Source organism: Mus caroli, chromosome 14, assembly GCF_900094665.2.
Source record: "Mus caroli chromosome 14, CAROLI_EIJ_v1.1, whole genome shotgun sequence".
In the NCBI taxonomy this organism is placed as follows: Eukaryota; Metazoa; Chordata; class Mammalia; order Rodentia; family Muridae; genus Mus; species Mus caroli.
This window is the reverse complement of record NC_034583.1, coordinates 82,129,378-82,145,476: the sequence shown is the minus strand read 5'-3', so window position 1 is coordinate 82,145,476 and position 16,099 is coordinate 82,129,378.

Genomic DNA, 16,099 nt, shown 5'->3' with positions numbered 1-16,099 from the left:
TAAATCTGAATCTTGCTTCTCAGGTGTGCTGGGGTATCTAGGACTTGCTGTCGTGGGACAACTGGATTCTGATGATGCCAAGTAGTCCTGATTTCTGTTGCTCTTACTTCTACCTCCCATTTGTTGTGATTGGAAACAGGAATAGGTATGCAAACACAGTAGGCTCAGGCACATTTTTCATCAAAATCTTTACATATTAATCCTTGTTATTATTTCCTAAATAATTTTCATACCATTATCTATCAATACGACTATCATGTGAATCCTATATTTGAATCAAAGTATGTAAAAAGATGTGTAGAGTTTACATGTAAATACTATGGGAATGTAAACATCTATGGATTTTACTATCAACAGGATACCCGAAAGTATTTACTGAGGGACAAAAATGTTTGGCAAAAAACTAATGCGGTTACCCTGGCAGAAGACAATTGCCAAACTTTATTGTTACTTTATTTATTGATCGATCGATTGATTTTTATTTATATTCCTATAGCTGTAGCAGGTAGATGGATTTTCTGTGATGTTCATTTCATAACCAGAGAAACAGTTGATGTGTTTTATAGCACTTCTATATTTTGCTAGCAACATATCTCAGAAAGGTTCTTTAGTAATATATTTTAGTTGGTTTTGGGTCAATAGTATTTTGTCATATATTCATAAATGCATATACATTTGCATAGAAACACATGCATAAATATATGTATATATATATATATATGCCATATTTCTCATTAATTAGTAATTACAAAATGCTGCCTTTATGCCTGGCTTTCTAAGAAACACATGACAACTTTTAAGATAATAAGCTGCTTGAATGTTTTTTTTTTTTTGAGATGTTATGATGTAAATATATTTTTTTAATTTCACTCTCAATTAATTTAAAGGAAAGTGAATCAGGACTTTAATATAGCTCATTTACTTAAAATTATCAGTGAGTCAAGATTACTAGTTTTCATACATGTGTGTGTGTGTACTTTTATAATGTTTTAAATAATAATTTTCATTGTATATTTAATTATATATGTATATATAATCATTTATTGCCACTGTCTTTCTTAAAGGAGAATTGATATACATTCAACAAAAATTAGACATATTTAAATACAAAGAACACACAAACACTTTGAATATTGAGATTTCTTTCCTTATTCCACACCCCATCTTGAGACATGACAATTGTATCCACTTAATTGTTTAAAAGATACACACACAAACACACATACACAAAGACACATACCACCTATGTGTAAATCATAGAAATTTCCAATGTTTCTTCAATTTCCATCTCCCTCTGAATGTAATTCCTTGAAAAATGTGTACAGATCTATTGACAATAATCTTCCTTAATTGGCTTCTTTCTGGGCTACAGCTTAGCTGATTTTAGCAATATTTTAGAAGAACTTCCAATCCTTGTTCCTTTTTTTTAGTTTATTTATTTTTAATATTTTTATTACATATTTTCCTCAATTACATTTCCAATGCTATCCCAAAAGTCCCCCATACCCTCCCCACTACTTTGCTAACCACCCATTCTGATTTTTTGTCCCTGGTGTTCCCCTGTACTGGGCCATATAAAGTTTGCATGTCCAAAGGGCCTCTCTTTTACTTCATCTTTGTAATGATTCTCAAGTTACAAATCATGCAGTGGCATGCTACTTTGACTAAATATCAGTTAATTTCTCATTTGCAAAACATATATTTAACAAATATTACCACAGCTGACTTCTCAGATCTTTATGCCAATTTCTACTTGAGTTTATAATTCCAGTGCCTCTGCTTATAATAGTCTATATTGTACTTTTTTCTTGGAGAAGGCAGCACGACTAATTCTGATAGTGGCTGGAAATATTGTAATTATGTACAAATTTATTTCCTCAATCTCACACTTTTCCAAAAAATTCCCACCTGTTTCCTCTGTGTTTCAGGTTCTAATACAATTATATGCTTTCAGATATTATTTTCTAACTATGTGTATATAAAAATAGTCATGTATGATGTATAATGTTTTTATTTTACAAAACTAGAATATATATTTTTATGAGAATAAAATCTTTAACCTTTGATAATGACAGTATTACCAGACAGTATAACCTTGCATAGTTGACATGGAATTTGCATCAAATATTTTTTGTCTTTTATTTATTAATATTTTACACTCCAAATTTTTATCCCCCTCCCCCAACCATCCTCTGACTGTTCTACATTCCAAACCTTCTCCCCACCCTCTGTCTCCATGAGGATGTCCCACCCACCCATCAGCCACCAACCAGACCTCTGAATTCCCTGGGGCCTCCAGTCTTTTGAGGGATAAGTGTATCTTCTCTGACTAAACACAGATTAGGCAGTCCTCTTCTGTATATGTGTTGGGAGCCTCATATCAGCTGGTGTATGAAGCACGTGGTGATCTAGTGTTTGATAGACCTTGGGGGCCAGGTTAATTGAGACTTCTTGTGCTCCTACAGGGACACCTTTCTCCTCAACTTCTTCCAGCTTTCCCCTAATTCAAACACAGGGATCAGAAGCTCTGTCTATTTGTTGGCTGCAAATATCTGCATCTGACAGTTTCAGCTGCTTGTTGGGTTTTCAGGATTAAGGTCATGCTAGAACACTTTTCATTAGCATTCCATAGCCTCAGTAATAGTGTGAGGCCTCCCCTTGAGCTGGATCACACTTGGGCCTGTCTCTGAACCTTCTTTTACTCAGGCTTTGTCCATTTTCATCCCTGCAGTGTCTTCAGACAGAAATAATTATAGGTTAGAGTTTTGACTGTGGGTTGGCAACCCCCTCCCTCATTTGATGGCCTGTCTTCCTGCTGGAGGTGGGCTCTTTAAGTTCCCTCTCTCTACTGTTGGGCATTTCATCTAAGGTCCCTCCCTTTGAATCCTGAGAGTCTCCTCACCTCCCAGGTCTCTGGTGCATTCTGGAGGGTCCCCCCAACCTCCTACCTCCTAAGGTTGCCTGTTTCCATTCTTTCTGCTGGCCCTCAGGACTTCAGTCCTTTCCCTCACCGAATACCAGATCAAGTTCCCCTCTGCCCACTCCCAACCTCATCTGCTTTCCCTCCTAGATCCCTCCTGACTTATGATTGCCTTCTTCTCCCTCCCAAGTGGAATTTAGGTCTACTCACTTGAGTCCTTCAGCTTGTTGACCTTTTTGAGTTTTGTGGATTATATCTTGGCTATTATGTATTTTTTTCCCTTTTTGGCCAGTATTCACTTATTAGTGAGTACATACCATGCATATCCTTTTGGGTATGAGTTACCTCACTCAGGATGATATTTTCTGGTTCCAACCATTTACCTGCAAGCATTACATTTAAAAAAAAAAAACAAAAACTTGCTATATCTATGTGTTCTACTAGTCAAGAGACAGAACTCTGCCTTGCTGAGTTATTTTGCTTATTGTCATCAATTAATGAAAAGTTAACAGCTGCTTTTATCCAGTTACTCAGTTTCCACTTCTCCCAATAGACCTCTATGCTTCCCTCCCATAAAACCAGTATGCTAATTATGTTTCTATTGTGCTTCCAAGTATAGCTCCAAAATTTTCATTTGTAAAGCTCTTCAAAGTAAGTAATGAGGCTGCATATTTACTCATTGGAGAATATTTTGTTAACATTTATGTCATTTTCATTAAAATTCTATATTATTAATTTAAAAACATTTAACAGAGCTTCTTGAAAAACAAGCTTATAACATAGTATCATTTTCCCTACATGTAGTTGGAAAAATCAGTTCCTTGATTTTACTTTTTTATAAACTTTCCATATATCATTTTTCATCCACATTCTATCCCAATCATAGCATCATTTCTCCTCTCCTTACCCTTACAAATCCCTCCCCTTATTTTCCCCTTCCCTTCTCCTTAGAAAAGGGAAAGCCCTCCTAGAATACCAGCCTACCATGAGACATCTGTTCCCAGTAGGTAAGCACCTCTTTTCCTTTTGAGACCCAACAAGGCAGTCCAGATAGGGGAACAGGAGACAATGGCAGAGATAGTCCCTGCTCCAATTGTTAGGGGACTCACATGAAGACAAAACTGCACATCTGCTACAAATGAGGGTGGGGGGAGGGTAGGACCTTGCCCTGGATGTTCTTTGTTTGGTAGTCCAGTCTCTGTGAGCTCCCATGGTCCCAGGTTGTTTGACTCTATATGTCTCCTTGTGATGTCCTTCACTGCTCTGGCTGTGACTCTGCCTGATGTTTGGCTAAAAGTTTCTGCATCAGTTTACATCAGCTGCATGATAAAGGTTGGTAAAGATCTTTTTCCAATCTGTTGGTTGTTTTTTGTCACAGTGTACTTTGCATTACAGAAGCTTTGCAATTTTATGAGGTTCCATTTGTCAGTTTTGATCTTAGAGTATAAGCTCTTGGTGTTAGTTTCAGGAAAATTTCCCCTATGCCCATGTATTAAAAGCTCTTCCCCACTTTCTCTTCTATTAGTTTCAGTGTATCTGCTTTTATGTGGAGTTCCTTGATCCACTTGGATTTGTACAAGGAGATAAGAATGGATTGATACTCATTCTTCTGCATGATGACTACAAGTTGAAGCAGCACCATTTCTTGAAAATCCTGTCTTTTTTTCCACTTTTTTTTTAAATCAATGCTGTTATTTTTTACCAACCCTACATCCGAGAGAGGGCTAATATCCAATATATACAAAGAATTCAAGAAGTTAGAATTGAGAGAACCAAATAAGCCCATTAGAAATGGTGTACAGAGCTAAACAAAAATTCTCAACTGAGGAACACCAAATGGCTGAGAAGCTCATAAAGAAATGTTCAATATCCTTAGTCATCAGGGAAATGCAAATCAAGACAACCCTGAGATTCCACCTCACACTAGTCAGAATGACTAAGATCAAAAACTCAGGTGACAACAGATGCCAATGAGGATGTAGGGAAAGAGGAGCACTCCTCCATTGCTGGTGGTAATGCAAGCTGATACAACCACTCTGAAAATCAGTTTGGTCATTCCTCAGACAATTGGCTTACCTGAGGACCCAGCAATACCACTCCTGGGTATATACCCAGAAGATGCTCCAACATGTAATAAGGACAAATGCTCCACTATCTTTATAACAGCCTTATTTATAAGAGCCAGAAGCTGGAAAGAACCCAGATGTCCCTCACCAGAGGAATGGATTCAGAAAATGTGGTACATTTATACAGTGGAGTACTACTCAGATATTAAAAACAATGACTTCATGAAATTCTTAGGTAAATGGATGGAACTAGATCACAAAGAAAACAGATGGTATGCACTTACTAAGTGGATATCATCCCCAAAGCTCTGAATACCCAATACACAATTCATAGACCACATTAAGCTCAAGAAAAAGGAAGACCAAAGTGTGGATACTTCCTTACTTCTTAGAAGGAGAATCAAAATATCCATGGGAGGAGATAGAGAGACAAAGTGTAGAGTAGAGACTAAGGAAAGGCCATACAGAGACTGCCCCACATGGGGATCCACCCCATATATTCAGAATGGATCCTGGTGAATTTACCAAGAAAGGCCTATAACTACCAAAGCAAATGGAACTGGAACCTCCTGGTTAAGTTACATATGATAGAATGACTCATATGAAATACAATATATATTTCATGGTATTGCTTATTTAATAAATAAATTTTGTCACAGTATATTAAAATTAGAAGGCTTTATTGCTAAAACCCCTACATTAATATTGAATATGAGCAGCATACTCATGATATCACATGCTAAGATTTTGTCTGGGACAAAAGATGTTCTGTTCAGCAGCATTTGGAAACTGGTGTGAAAAGATACTTTGAATTATCCATGGCACAAGTCACATTATAAGAATGATAAACATTGTGTAACATGTTTTCTTTTTTTTTTATTTTGAAATAATTTTTATTTTTGAGATTATAATTTAGCTACTTTGTCTCTCCCTTCTGTTTCCTTCCCAAACCAGCCCATGCTGCTCTCTTGGCTCTCATTCAGATCCATGCTATTTTCCCCACTAATTATCATTGCATACATTTATATTTATACATTTTGATTTCTACATATAATGTGCCCAGTTCATATAGTGATACCTGTGTGTGTTCTCGGGGCTGAACATTTGGTACTAACCATCCAATTGCTGTGGGATTCTTTGGGAAGAACCAGCTCTTCTCCTCATATCTGTCTTCATCTGTAACACACGCCCTACACTCTCACAATTCTACAAGATGGAAAGAGATATTAGATCTAAATACAGATTTAGATTTATGATAATTTTACATTTAATTATAAGTAAACATGGACAAAGATTTATTTTACAAATGCCTTAGAAGGGTCTAAAGCTCTTACCTACCTTTAACCCTGCTCAACACTGAAATTTATACTCACCATGCAGGGAAAATTCCTTGAAGCTGGTTCTCTTAGTTGTTTGTATATGTATTATTGTGGATCTGTTTCTTCTGTAGTTAAATATTTCTTTTTTAAATTTTCTTTTTTCCTTCCTTCATTCCTTTGTTCCTTCATCATTCCTTTCTTTTTTCTTTCTGATAGATTCTCTATTTAAATAAATATTGCTCAATTTCCCTTTTATACATTATTTTGTCACTAGGATATCAATAAGTGCCAATTGTTTATATATTATTTGCAAGACATAATGTAGAAATCATTTATCAACTCCCATAAGAAACCTTGTGTTAGACATAGTGTGGGTAAAGTGATGAACCCACTAAGAAAGTGCTGTAAACACTGGATCCAAATCAGAAATTAAATAAGGCAGTTTTTTCAGCTCTGTATATATTCAAAGTTGTGCTCCTTTGTGGCCATCACAGTATTTTTGGTGAATGGATGGAAACAAGGCATAGTAGTGCTCACTGCTTCAGATAGTACAGTTCATGTAGTAGGGAAGAACTGGTGGTGGGACCCCTTGTACAGTTCAGTAGGAGTCTGAACTGTTAGATTCAGAGACAGAGAGCTAGGTCTGAAGGAGATCTGGCTCGCTACCCTCAAACCCTACACAGACAACCTCCCCTGCTTGTTTACAACTAGAGATTATGCACTGAGTTTTACCTAAGCTTTCAGAGCAGTGCAACTATAAAGAGACTGGGTATTCACATGGGTTGTGGAAGAAAAGAAGCACAACTCTGGGATATACATCAATGACAAGTTCAGATTGAAAATTCAACTAGCTTTAATGATATAAGCAAATAGTTCCAGTGAATTGCACTTCATTTATATGTTGATCATAATTTTAATGTAGATTCTATCAGAAAATAAGCATACAGTTTTACTGAAGTCATTGAGATTAATACTTCTTTGAAAACAAATGATATGCCAATTTTGAAATGTTTTTTTTTCTTTGAAGAAATTACTTAATGAACTTCTAAATTGATATTGACAATTTCACATAAGAGAGCTATGAATTGGTGCATAAATAATATAAAAATTAGGGTATATGCTAGACAAGCTATTAGCTGAACATGCATAATTCTGCTCTACATATTTTTTTTTTTTTGCAGTTCTTTTCACTGATGGTATAAGCTTGGTTCTTTAAATAATATTAGTAATGATTTCAATTTAGTATGTTATCATTTATTTGTGCACTTATTGATATTGTGTTTTAGTGTCCCCTAGGTAGATATGTTTTGCTATAAAAGTACAACTTGCCAATTTGTATGTCTTTGTCACCATTTTTTTTGCCTTGTCTAAAACAGTTGCAATTTTTTCAGAACAGAGCAGTAAAATTTACAAGCTCAGAATTGTTATTTTCCTGTTATAAAATAATATATAGCTTCAATAATGTGACACATTATTTGTAAAAAGTAATATGTCTTAGCAGAAAAAGTAATATGTCTTAATAGTAATAACTTTCATTTCTCATTTAAAATAAGTGTATCCATATTCTCAGCATAAGAAAGGCCTGCAATGCCAAATGAAATCTTTAAAGCATATCATCAGTTTGTGAAGAAAGATCAAGAAGTCTTCTTATTTTATTAATTGGTTATTTTATTTATTTATATTTCAAATGTTGACCCCCTTCCCAATCTCCCCTCCACAAACCCCTCATCCCATTTTCCTCCCCTTTGCCTCTAAGAGGGTACTCCGACATCCATCCACCCACTCCTGACTCACCTAGGATGCTTCTTTGGTTGACATTTAAATCTTAATGTTATATAATGAACTTTGAATTTGACTGTCTTATGGTCTCAGTTTTTGCCACTTTTGTTCACAACAGATGGCATTCAATGGTCTATGTACCTGCATGACCAAAGACAGTAAACAGACTTCAGTGATTATAATTACTAAAGTTTCCTATAAACTTCATTTTATATAAAATAATACTAATGCTAATTAGTATGCTAATTCATCTACACACTTATTAAAATCAGGTCTCTTTGGCTGTGGAAATGGCTCAGTGGTCAAGAGTACTTGCGTCACTTCAAGATGACACTGGATTGAGTTCCAATACTCACATAGAACCTCACAACTATCAATAGCTTCCGTTTATAATTTATTCTTCTCTCATACAATATATCGTAACCACAGCGTCCCCTCCCTCCACTCCTCCCAACTGCAGTCCCCACTTCCTGTCTTCCCCAGATTCACTGTTCCTCTGTTTCCCTTCAGAAAAGAGCTTCCAGTGATAACAAATACTTCTTTAAAAGATGCACTAAGAGTAGGTACAAACCCTCATATCAAAGCTAGACAAGGTAACACAGTAGGAATTAAAGAGTCGGAGACCTCTCCTCCCAACTCCTTTTGTTAGAGTCCCACACCCTGAGCTAAACAACCAGAACACATATGCAGAGGACCTAGTTCAGACCCATCCAAGCTAATGATTGTCCCTTCACTTTTTGTGAGCCTTTATGAGCCCTGCTTACTTGATTCTGAGGGCCATGTTCTCTTCATGTCCTTGAATGCTCTGGTACCTACAGCCTTTTCTTCCCTTGTTACAGGTTTAAGGAACCTAACATAATTTCCTTAATTCCTCAAGCATGAGTTGCACACATGGTACACAAGCAGTCATGTGACCCATTGTATTCTAGAGACATATGCTCAGTTCCTCTCTATGCTCGCCACAGGAATATTACCAATGCAAAATCTAATCTATATTTTGGCTATTCTTGTTCCTAAATTTATATTCATCAGCTTTCTTTGAAATTCAAAGAAGACAGTTAACATGGAGAATATAAAGAATGCATTGTATTCTTAGGGGATATCTAAAAATTACTTAATGTTTATATCAGTATGTTTATAACAATTGAAATATTTCCATATTATTTTATTTGCTTGAAGCTTTGACAAAGAAATACTGGAGGTTCAAGAACACAAGAACACAAATGTCTACATTTTTTGTATCTAATAATATTGAAAATATTTTCCTCTGCCAGGGAGTTAAATATTAATTATTTTCACCTTTGTACTTCTGTATAAGAGACTTTTTTTATATAAGAAATATTTTTACTATTTATCTTTTTTAAAGAAAACTTTATGGATATATAAAACTAAACTAAGTATAATAAAGACTAAAAATATTAAAACTGTTGAAGTATTCTTCAAATATGCAGGCTGAAATTGTAAATATAATAATAGAATATATATACAGGTGATACCACAAAGACTGAGAAAGTTATATTTAGGAACACACACACACACACTCACACACACACACATATATATGTATTCCTTAATGAATAACAGAGACGAAGGATTTGAACAAATCAATCAAGGTACATAGAAGGATTTGAGGATATAAATATGAAGGAAGAAATTATATAATGTAACAATATTACAATTATATTATTTCTTCATGTAATTATATTGCTATCACAAAAGAAGAGAAGAAATAAATTTTTAAAATTATATTCATTGATTAGTTTAAATAAAAAAAAATTGGTCGATATTTTCATCCATATAATCTTATATCATTAATGGAGCATATTTCTTTGCGTTTCTTTAAATAAGAAGTTAAATTGACCTATCTAGTATTTTTAGTACTAATTCAAAATGATCACTTACAATAAACACATAAAATAGTAGACTATGTTTGGAATATAAATTTAAATTCATTTCTAATTCCTTTAGCACAAAATGGACAAGTCTGTGGCCAGGATTTTATTAGGTCAGTCTTATTAATGCTTAGTAATATTAAACTTTTTGAAATACTGAAGATTAATTTTTGATGGATATATTAATATTTTTAAACTATACACTGGAGTTACTATACAAGAGGAACTTATAATGTAATTTTTGTTTTTATAGACATTGCTATAGACCTCATATTACTTGAACATTTTTTGAAATGTTGTACAGTAAAATAGCAATACAAAACAGAAAAAAATGTTAGATAATATCATATGTAAGTTATATTTGGCATTGATAATAATATAGTTCGTTCACTCAAGCCAGCAATCACATATTGTGTGATTTTTCTAAGATCCCTGGCTTCACAGCCATTTGGCTGACAAGCTTTGAAATTCCTGTGTTCTCTGTTTATTGATTTCCAATGAAATTGCCATCTAAATTGATGAATGTGTACCTATACTGAGGGAAGATGTTCTTTGTTTTCTACCCTTTTCAAGGTGAGTCTAATAATAGCATTTTGGTTTCAAGACATCAATCAAGACAGAAGAGGGAAAATATGCTTTTCAAATTAAATAACACAAAGTTAATGCAATCAAATGGGATTACCAAGTACATTAATGGAGGAAGAGAATGAAGGTAATGAGAGACCTGAAAGCCATCACCATTTATTCTGGAAATATTCTTACTCAATTTTCTCATAAACTATATTTATATAAGAGTCGAAGGATATCTGTGATTTGGGTAAAAAGTCTGAGGTTGAGAAATGTCCTAGTATGCTTGGAAGCCTCAGCTCAATCTTGAATAATCCTCGCAAGTCACTCACACATATATACACACACTAAAGACTTTACAGAGATTTGTACTCTCATATAATAATAGTTAAATAAGTTTTGTGCAAAGTCAAAAGTGTATTGACAGCAATTTTATATTTAAAGGGATAAATGTTTTTTAATAATAATTTCATGAAATTAATATATGAATTTTTAGCTTTATAATATAGAAAACACTATTTCAAACATATTTTAATAATCTTTAAATTCAAAAATATATTTTATAGACTGATGTTTTCTAGAAATCTCAAAAGCATGTGATGGGGTAGATAGCAAGAAATATTGAAATACAGATTATTATGAAAAATTATATTGGTATTATATCATGTGATATTTGTACTTGACTAAGTGGGATGCTATCTTACCTTAGACATAGCATTTCAAATGAAATGTCCTCCCCAAACTCTCTATTGTAGGCAACTCTGAAATGTATCTCTGTAGCACAGAGACTTTATCTGAGAGAATTTAAACATTGAATCCTTAAAAACAGAAAAAGCTATGCTATTTTGAACATTGGTTATTTTCCTTTGCCTGAACTATAAAAATGCACACAATAGGAAGGAGAAGCCAGAGACTCATTCCTGGAGATAATGCACTGGGATGTGACAAAGGAGGAGTTCTCTAGTTGATTTCTGCTAAATGATGTGAGTCTTGTTTTGAGTTGTCTTCCAACTTACTTCTTTCTGTTATCATATTTGTTTGTTTTGTTTCTATTAATGAAAACTTTTCTTGAAGTATCAGTCTGCTTGCCCTGGGCCCTTACTATTGGAAACTTCATGTACCTGCTTCAATTCTACTTAAGGTCACACTGCCTGGATACCCTGAGTACCTGATTTGATGATATTTGTTCTTTTACTTTTGCTTGCCTACTTTACACTTAAATTTGCAACTGAAAATATGCTTACTAGGTACGATTATCTAGCTATATCTAGAACACCATAGGAGTTACAGAAAGCCTAAAGATTTGTAGACAGAAATTCTACAAAATCAGAGGCTGTTTAGTTGATACAAAATGTAACTTGATTTGGTTCAAAGTTAATTGTTTTCAAATAACCATGGATGATTGAAAGAAGATTTGGTGAGGAAAATGACTCCTTCTTGTGGGCATTTGAAGCTGAGTTGGCATAATGGCATACAGGGGTAACCCAGACCTGTAGACAGGAAGGAAAGAGGTGGCACTGTCAGATAGTATAGTCAAAATAAAGAAATTTATGTTTGGCAAGAAACTGTGTCTCAGAAATAAGGTTGAAGCTAATAAATAAAGATATTGAAAATAAAAATGTATACAGGGGGACAACTGTATGCAAATATATATATATATATACACATATATATATATTACCTATATATTTGTATTCATTACAAATAATATTTTTATCAATGAATTAACGTATACTTTTGTTAAAGCTTCATAAGAATAAATATATTCAAGATTTAGAGTAAATGTACAAGACTTCCTGATATTTTTGGAAATAATGCAGCTTGTTCACTAGACCCAATATGTGATTGTTTACAGTGGGACAGGAACAGAATTAGAGAGAAGCCTATTGTGAGAACAGTTTCTTTGTGACTAAATGGTGTCATTCGAGTAAGAACTTGCTCTCTACATATCCACTGCTGTTATAAGGCATCAGCATTGAGAATCTCCATTTGTTGTTCGACTTCTCTCATGTTGTAGACAACTACATGTAGATATGTATACAGGAAGCATAGGTATGCTAAAGAAGCACACATTTCTGTATCTATCAGCTCTTCCCTACTTATTAGTAAGCCATACTATAGAATATTAAAACAAAGTGAGCAACTCTGAATTGAAAATCCAAATTTCATGTTCACAATCAACAAACTGAGCATCAAAGTGACAGGTGGAAATTCCATTCCTGACATCATCTAGGATGTTTCAGACCTCTCCCATTTACCCTACACTGCGTGTTGACCAAGAACTTGGGACTATAAAGGCAAGGAACAATGGTAAAATCAAATAATACTATTGTAAACCAAAACAAACAAACAAATAAAATGTAATAATAAAATATTTATTAATGACATTCTCCTATATGCATAGATCACTGCCTTTCTTAAGCCATCATGGAAGCTTCCTCTTATAGCAAATGGGAACAAAGGCAGACAAATACAGCCAGATAATATGTAAAGGGTGAGAGTTCTTAAAAGTTTGAGTACAAAGTGGGATGTCTCTATTAAATTCTCCCCCTCAGAACTCAGGGACCCATGCAGAAGAAGAATAGTCTAAGAGTCAGAGGGTAAGAGAAAAGAAAACAAGTCCTTTTAAATCAATTTGATCAAAGCTCATATGAACTCACACAGATTAAGGCAGCATGAATGAAGTCTGCAGGGATGCGTACCAGATAGTTGGTGGATATATTATGGCTTTCTGCTTAGTGTTTTTAAGGGGGCCTTTGTTCCTGCTGCCTTTTGGAGGTACACAATTCTTATGCATGTTTAATTTTTAGAACTATGCTGTATTAGTTATACATTTATACTTTCATCATTTATTTTATTACATTATATTTAAATTTTTATTAAAAATGAATAGCTTGAAATATAGTTGAATATTAATGTGAACATTACTGTATTCAAGCCAGCATTTAATTCATACAAAACAATACAAATAGGACAGAATATACCAGTCCAGAAAGACTGTCATGATCACCCCTGTAAGTTTCAGTCATTTATTATCAAGAGAAATGTTATGAGCTTTACCTCTTAGTGCATCCTGTTTCTTGTTTCTTCCATTTACTTAGATTTCAATGTATTCTTCTCATTTATGTGTCTATCTTTTATGTCCCCATTTTAACCAAAAGGATGTACAGGCAAAATTTATATAGCACCTACCCTTTGCCAATATGAGTGATGAGTTTTAACTCATTGACATCAGATACACAGCAAACATACCATCACAAGCAAATAGAAACACTGTGGCAAGCCTAAGAAGAACTGAAAAGTCACAATGAACAACACTAACAAGTTTGCACTTTACAGATTTCCAGTGTTTCTATAAACTCTTGAAATTTTTTGTATCTGCACTATGTAAATACCATATCGATCAGTAATTTTTTTTTCTTCCCCTACCTTAAATATGGTTGAATGAATAAAACAAACAAAAATTAGGTATTTAATTATAAATTGATACATTTAAATTTGATAGTCAAATTAATATTCAGATTCTATCAAAAGAGAATTTTTATGAATGGAATCAATTTAATAAAATGATCAGTAGGGTAGCTTATAGAGGGAATGTGCAGATTCAATGACAATATTCTCATTTTGAATTCTTTGTTAACTTAGGAATGTTCACATATTCACTTTCCAATTAATTGGCATACATATAGACACGCCTTAGGCCATGATCTCTGCAGCAGTCATTCCTCTCAGAGCAGGTAGGAAACAGACAGACCACTCATTCTTTTCCATGTCTTTTATACAGACTGAAACAGCTACTTCCATGACAAGCTGTCTACCTTGTCATTTCTTCAAGTGTTCGTTATTACAACTGAAAACAGAGTCTATTCTTGTAAGTATTTGCATAGAATCTCCATCTTAATAAAGTGGGTCCCAAATGATTTTATTAGTTTACATTCTAATAGAAAACTTTTTTCTGTTATATTCTTTTTAATGAAGCATTTTTCTTTATGAAACTAATTTGAAGAAATGCCCACCTACAAAATAATGTTCATAAAATTTATTTATCAGTCCAGTAAAGTTTCATAAAATATTTGTGAAAATTTGATAAATATGCTCATTTATTTCATGCAACTTTTAAAAGTTACATATAAATTTACATGTATGTCTGTGTTCAGGGTGGCTGAGCCTTTGAATATAAGAAGTTGGTGGATGCTTTCCCTGGGGAAGACTCTCTGGCTCTCAATATTCTTCAGTCATATCCAGTTCTTTGTAGATAGTTGAAACCTAGGATTTGCTTGAAAAGAAAAAAAAATCCCTAAAAAGAAGAAGGCTTATATTTGAAGATTTGAAGAGAGAAAAAGAAAGTGGGAAATTATGTCATTAAGTTATAATCACACAATAAAAGCAATGGGTTCTTAATATTTATGTCTTACATGTAATATAAATCCATGGGCATATGTATGCATTTCTCCATAATAAAATGCATATACACACAATATACACACATTTATTTACATGAATATTATGCTGTTAGAGAAGACAAATAAAGCTGACTTTCCATCACTGAAAGAACAAAATGAGTATAGATAGACATGCATAAAAATTACATTTGCCTACGAAAAATGAAGGCATTTCAACTATATTAATTTCCTGTCAAATAAAGAACTATTTCTATGAGTAGCAGAGATACTGTATAATAAACCATGAGCTTTCCTGGTTATATTTTCAATTAAAAATGTGTAACACATGATTGTTTTATCTTTTGCCATAAGAAATATGTCAAATATTTGTAAGAACAGAAATTAATATCAATGAAGATTTTGAACTAAAAAAGAATCCATTGAAAATAAGTATGAAGGTAAAAAGATACTGTGAGAAAAATACAGGCCTGTTAAATGTGCTTGGGACAGCACACTGTAGTTTCACCTTCCAATAGAATGTGTATTCTAGCACCCGTGACTATAGCTTACAACCTCCTTCCACTTTACCTCCAAGGAATACAATAGCCTCTTCTGGCCTCTGAGAACACTAACATTATTCCTAAAAATACCCTTATCACTAGCATATAGAGTTTCTGTTGTTTGTTTATTTGTTTGTTTAACTACTGTATTATCTCTTTTTGACAAATATTATTATTTTATTTACTTTTATTTAAATTTGTAGCAGAAGATGGCCTAGTCGGCCATCATTGGGAAGAGAGGCCCCTTGGACTTGCAAACTTTTTATGCCCCAGTACAGGGGAACACCAGGACCAAGAAGTGGGAGTGGGTGGGTAGGGAAGCAGGGTGGGGGGAGGGTATAGGGGACTTTTGGGATAGCATTTGAAATATAAATGAAGAAAATATCTAATAAAAATTTAAAAAAAATATATAAAAACTAATGACACAATTTTACATAAAAAAATGAAAAAGAGCCCAGCCGGAGGACAGTGACCTGCCCTGCAGGGAGCGCCATCTTGGCTCTGGGACTCTGCCGAACTTAGTCTGTACAGGTAAGACTGAGGACCACAGAGGCAGACAGCTTCTGGGACAGGCGGGAGCCACAGAGCCGCTGAGGCAGCACCCTTTTGGGGCC